The following is a 6,766-nucleotide window of genomic DNA, read 5'->3' on the forward strand; positions in this document are numbered from 1 at the left end:
AATAACAGGTAAAAATTAAATTTCAATGCGTATGGTCAATTTTTTGAAATACTAATGTATTAAATATATATATATACAGTGCCCGCCACATGAATAGCCTCATCGTCAAAATTAATATTTCACATAGTAATAGAAAAAGGAGATATACATCAAGCATCGTATATTAAATAAAACAGGAAGTCTTATAATAGCAAATAAAATTTTTATTATTATCTAATCAAAGTTTTAAGAAACAACGTCAAACAAATAATTGCCCCTTCCACTTGAATAGCCTCACATGCAAAAAGATATTGTTTAATTATTAAAACTCGTTAGTTTAGTATTTGGTATATTTTCCATTAGGCCTTATTAGTTCGTAAATACGATTAGGTAGCGATTTATATAAAGAATGTATGTAATTAATGTCCACAGAATTCCAAGCAGTGTAAATAGCTTGTATCAGTTCTTCTTTATTACCATACTGTTTTCCGTCGTTATAAACTTGCCGAGACAACCAACCCCAGACATTTTCTATGATGTTGAGATCAGGGGACAAGGATGGCCAATCTAGAACTTCGGTCTGGTTTTCTTCAAACCACTTCGTAACTATGGCTGACGTGTGTGTGGAAGCATTATCATGCTCAAAATGTTTTTTTTTTCTACCCATTACTTTTTTGATCTTGTTTTTTATTTGTTTTAATAAATTTAAATACTTTTCATCATTTTGTCTTCCGTCTAGCACAATTAAATCAGCAGTACCATAATAAGAAATTGCCCCCCAAGCCATCACCGAGCCGACAGTTGAGTGATGACATGATAGTACTCTTGGTTCTTTCTTTAGGTCGTGAAAATAATATTTAATTCCATCTGGTCCACCTAATTAAACTTTTTCTCGTCACTAAACATCACATTTTTCCACTTAGTTTTCCAGCACATGTACTTTTTAGCAAATGACAGTCTAGCCGCCACATGATGTTTTTTCAAAGGAGGTTTGCTCATAATTGTTTTTCGTTTGAATTAAGGTAAGGTTCTAATAATCTGTCGAACTGTAGAAAGAGATGCCCTAGTATTTATTTTACTACCTATTTGCCTGGCGGTCTGACTGGAATTTGAAGCAGAGCGTAAAATAAGACGACGTTCACGATCCTAAGTTGCAAATTCTGTGCGTCCTTTATACCGGTGGCCATAGTTTTCCTAATTTTCTGCATAATTATTAATTACCTTTGGCCTGCGACCAATTTTTTAGCTATCTCACGATGAGATAAATTTTGAGTTAAATAAAAATTCACTCTTTTAATTTCTAAACTCGCAAGTTTTTAACCACGTCCCATACTTACAATAACTTTTTTTTTTATCACGTAACTGCTAGTACACAATTGAATATTGTCTACATAGAATATTGTCTTTATAGAATATTGTCTGTATTATCTAATCTTAATAAAATATATTTAAAAGCGAAACTTGAATGAACGGGTTGAACGATTATATTAAACTGAGGCTATTCATGTGGACGGCACGCATTAGTTCTTTTGTTTCCAACAAAGACAGACAAACAGCGCTTAGACAAATTCCGACTTGTTTATGTGTCGTTCGATAAACGTCACGGCGTACAACTTATATTTGATATTTATTAATACAAATTATCACGTGTAATTATAATACTCATAAAAAATAGGGTGAGGCTATTTAAGTGGCGGGCACTGTATATATATATATATATATTTTTTTTTTTTTTATCGGTTTCACTTGATTTAATTTGAAAATAAAAATTTCAAATTGTTATAATTTTGTTATAAACAATGAAAAAAAATTTTTTTTCTCTAGGATCAAAGTTTATAATTATATAAGTAATTTAAAAAAACATATGAGTTTTATCAATTTTTCAATAAGTTATGATTTTTTAAAGTTGCAGTTATCATCCCCTAGCTTCTAACTACCCTATCTCAGTTAATTTCAATTTTAGGAAAAAAAGTCATAAAAACATTTTTGTGTAAAATTTTACGCTCTACAAATTTTATTTAAAACTTTTTTTTCTAACACTTACGGTTTCGCCAAAATTTCAAAAAAACGACTTTATTTATTTTTTTTCACCCCTTCTCGGCGGTGAATTTAAAAAAAACTTGCACAGTTCGTTTTTAGATTCCTCAAAGTAAATTATATCAAAAATTCAAGTTTTAATCTCAAATTCGCATTTACCCTACCCATTTTCTTGGACTATTATGCGGAAATTGATTCGAGAATAAAATCGCTGTATATTAGAGCATTGCTTTAGCATAGCTACGAACAATGAACATGGTTATTGTACATAGACGTCTAAATTCCTAAGAGTGGCTCCAATTGCAGTCTTTTAAATCTCTTTTGTAAATTAATTAAACGCATTTTCTGTCAGCAGCAAAGCTTTCTTACGACATTGACGTTTGCTTCTAAGCCCCAAAGATCCATTAATAAAATTTTAATAACGCGGTAGGCTAGGCAGCTGTTGTCAGTGATAAAATAATCCACATGCATAAAAGACTTGAGGCTTCACTTTTAAGTACATTAATAGAAGTGGGCAGAAATCGCATAATCCACATGTCCACAAAACTTGAGGCTTCACGAACTATGTGTTAATTTGAGACGCATAAAGCTAATTGACGCAACTTCCAAATCTCCATTAGATTGACAACAGTTAAAACGAATCTCGTATTACTGTGACCTCTTTACTGGCGCCAGTTTATTCTAGTCAGTGAGTCACTAGCGTGGTACTGACAATGCTACACAATCACTAATAATTTCATATAAGAAGTCTTTAAGGGTATGGAATAAAAGGAAGGATTGGGAAGGGTAAGAAGACGGGTTCCCATCTGTATTAGATTTTCATAGGAATATGAGAAGAAAGCGAAGATGTATGAATAGAGAAGGCATATCACTTAGAATAGACTAAAGACACATGAGGTTAGTCTAGTTACTACCTCACATACTGTTCACAGCAAATCGCGGGCAAAACAAAGCTCGAATCTAAGAGCGATGTTTTCTTACGTAGCATGAACGCAGTCTTATGCTAGCGGTGTGTTCGTCGAATAACATGCACGTAATTAGTTGTGTAAGATGCAAATTCGTTAGTGGCATGTATAATTAATGGCTTTCACTGACTTTACGATCGATTATCATAATCATAACGAATGCAGCAGATATTGCAAATACGAAGCTGTAGGTATGATTGGGTAAAGCTATTGAACCGATATGTTTATCTGGAACATAAATAGCTCATATCGAATGTCACAACTTGCGGTTATCAACGGTTATGGATACGTCAAATTGGTGCTGTCAATCTCAAATTCACTCACTTCTTCAGCCGCTCAACAAAGATTATTTACAATTTAGGCGATTATTAATGGACTTTACAATATGTTAAGTCGATGGTAGATATACAATTTGTACCCATTCTAAAATTACATTTAAGAATTGTGTAATTTATGTAAATGAGCCCGAAATCGAAGCATGTCTCAGGATCATTTATACCACGGCCGCATGGAAATTACTCCATGCTGTACCAAATAGTTAATAACAAAACATTTCGTTAGGAGTGTAAAATAGTTTTATTCACATTTTCAAGCTGGTCTTCTCCAATATGGATTGAAAAACAAAGTCTATATATACGCAATAATAACTTATGTTGTATATCATACATCGTCCTTAACTAGTCCCCCCATTACGCCATTACGTAAACCTGGCAACCGCGGGCGCGTAAAGCTACATCCACACGAAGCAATATATAATAAATCATGTGTGGACGCATGACATGCCGCATGCGCACGCATATGCAACATTTGGATTTCTACATCTAATTATAAACGTTCACGCTCTCACGGCGGTCGTTACTCCAGTGTCGGCTTGAACGTATTTCGGTACCTAGGTCAAGAACGTTTGCAACTATTACAGTTTTATTGGACGATGGAGAATGGCTGGTGATTTTGCGAACACCCAACGATGTCTTTTTTTTTATTGAAGGGGTCACGGGAGCTAAGCAGCTCCCGTGACCCCGTAGACATCCGCGACCATTTGTAGGTGCTTTAGAACAACACTATTTTGTTTCACATAACACGTATTAAAAACAAAGTCCATACATTTAAGCCGGTGTTGTGATAATATTAATAATAATAATGTAATGTTATGTAATGCAAATGTTTCCCTAGTATATATAACATATGACCTATAACTTCTTCCCTTTTGGAATGGAGATTAAAAAAAAATATTTCTATAAAGATTTTCCGGAGTGCGGTACCCGCACCAGATGCACCAGAATCATAAACGGAAACCAAACGTCAAGAATTTCTTAACATACATAACACAAAAAGAGTCAAGCCAATCAATCGTTCATGGAAAATCCACGGAGTTGGGAACGTCGGTCGGTCGGTATATAAACACATGTGCGAGACGGACATATTTCGTAATATCGTCATCCACATGCACGCCCAAAAACAACGAATCAAAAAACAACACGTGTACCAAGTGTAGTCACTTCCGTAAACTGTATTTATTACGTCACACCCGCATCGGTACCTACAGAACTGTTCCCCACAAACAAATTAACTGAGGATCGCCCGGCGCGTGACTTACGACCTGCCTGATTCTAACTACACTCACTTGCGTTACACGGAACGATATTATTGTTCAATAAATGGTTTTTTTCAACCTAGCGGGCCGCCCCGGGCTTCACCCGTGGTTGTACCATGTAGCCTATGTCGCTCAGTGAAGACGCAGATTTACAATGGTGAAAGAATTTTTGCAATCTGTCCACTGTAGGACTTGAGTGAAAACAAGGTATCAAGATTAGAAATTTTGAAAGAATAAAAAAATTTGATGACGAGGCAGGATTTGAACCTGCGTATCTTGCCTAACCGTAGCAACGCCAACGCAACGTTTCAATGCTATAAAACTAAAAATTAAAGGTATCAAGATATTTTTATATGGAAATTGTTTATATGGAAAAGTTATTTGTAGGCATAAAAAACATAATTTATTCGAAGAGGTGTGCACGGGACACGGGACATGTACCTTCCATGGGATAAGTAACATGGATCATTCATACTAACTTCATGACACTTAAATTTTGAAAAAAATATTACAAATTTGTGAATCTTAATCTTGACCATATTGTTTCTACCTACGTGTATCATTAATAATCCTACTTAATTATACATATATCCTACTTCCTACTAATCCTACTAATATTATAGAAGTTTATAAGGATGTGTATGTGTGTTTGTTGCTCTTTCACGCAAAAAATTACTAAACCGACTGCAATGAAATTTGGAACGTAGACAGCTGGACAATTGGAATAACATATAGGCAACTTTTTATCCCGATATTCCTACGGGATACGGACTTATGCGGGTGAAACCGCGGGGCGCAGCTAGTATTTAAAAAAGTTGCATTAAATTTTTATGTCATCTGAAAATACTGTTTCGAAGCAATTATATTTTAACAGTCTTTCCCCACTTATATTACAAATGCGATAGAATTCTGTTATTTCGTTTGGTACGTATATAGTTTGAGATCCGATATTGGACATGGGATACTTTTTATCCCCAAAATTCCACAAGAACGGCAACTATGCCGGAAAAACCTTGGCCTATGTATTTTTATATTGACTACGAGGGCGGTACCGCGGGCGGAACGCTAGCGTTCATAATCATTATATTCTGCAGTAAATGTATATAATTGAATTGGATTGATACAAATTTAAAATATTAAGGTTTTCCAGCTTACGAAAAAATAATTTATGAATAAACTAAATTTAGAATTTATTAATATTATTTCTCTATTAATCCTCCTTTCATCTCTTGAACAAACAAATTCCGTTTCAGTCTTTTAAGACGTCTTGTGTCCTCCTTCCACCAAGATTTAGAATTTGAACCAAATTACCCAATACAATTTTTTCATATTTAAATATTTGTCCCTGTCAGCGGTATATACATTATTACTTTTGTATATATTTGTTAGTTATATTCAAGCCCCATTTTCAGTGATTATTTCAGTGTATCAAGTCCTTTTCTGGTCAACACGTAGAGTGCCGCTGCCGTATTAATTAGTATGCCAGCCTGATCGCAATTCATTACAGCAATAGGCATATTGAGTTAATTATAATTATGTTGCTAATATAATCATAGTAAATTTATTACAGTGTGCAATCGAAATTTGTTACTTGTGTTTTCGATTACATGAAATCAACGTCATACCATCGGTAATTGCACTGCTGAGTTCTGCTAAGGCTATATTTATTCGCAATGTTTATTTCCATAGAAAGTCGGAATAATCATAACTGTACCAACGCAACCGCTAGACAAAAGGCACCGGTGCCTGAAACCAAAGAGTACCCACAACTACGTTTAGTACTCCAATCAAGCGAAACAATTTGTACACAACACTGGCACTTCATAATAACACATGACCGTCGTCGAATGTCACTGCATTATTTAAATAAGAAGAAGAAAACAAAAATTCGCGATCGCGTTCGAAATTTAAATTTGAATTGAGAACAGCGGTCGATGCGCGCGCAATGACCGCGTGCCGCGAGACCGACTGACGCTCAGTCGCGTACGCATGCTGCGTGCGAGCACTCAATTATACAGGGGGATATTATTTCACGGTGTCAGTTTATCAAAGCAACTCGGTCGTTTAGTGCACTTGTATTATGTTCTCAAGGAAACATGATATAAATATTGTTTAATTAGCACTTCACTGCGCCAGTGGATGATATTATAATTAATATTCGCTGTACACTTTCAATTATCATTAGTATACA

General features: G+C 34.9%; 1 protein-coding gene across 1 annotated transcript in view; it reads right to left on the reverse strand.

The window, feature by feature from the left end:
• LOC119839446 (adenomatous polyposis coli homolog) overlaps positions 1-6,556 on the reverse strand; it is a 40,337-nt gene extending 33,781 nt beyond the window's left edge. Inside the window, exon 1 of the mRNA XM_038365710.1 lies at positions 6,201-6,556. The gene's annotated coding sequence lies outside the window, so the exon portion shown is untranslated. The remainder of the gene's footprint in view (positions 1-6,200) is intronic.
• Between the last annotated feature and the right edge of the window lie 210 nt (positions 6,557-6,766).

Source organism: Zerene cesonia, chromosome 3, assembly GCF_012273895.1.
Source record: "Zerene cesonia ecotype Mississippi chromosome 3, Zerene_cesonia_1.1, whole genome shotgun sequence".
NCBI lineage: Eukaryota > Metazoa > Arthropoda > Insecta > Lepidoptera > Pieridae > Zerene > Zerene cesonia.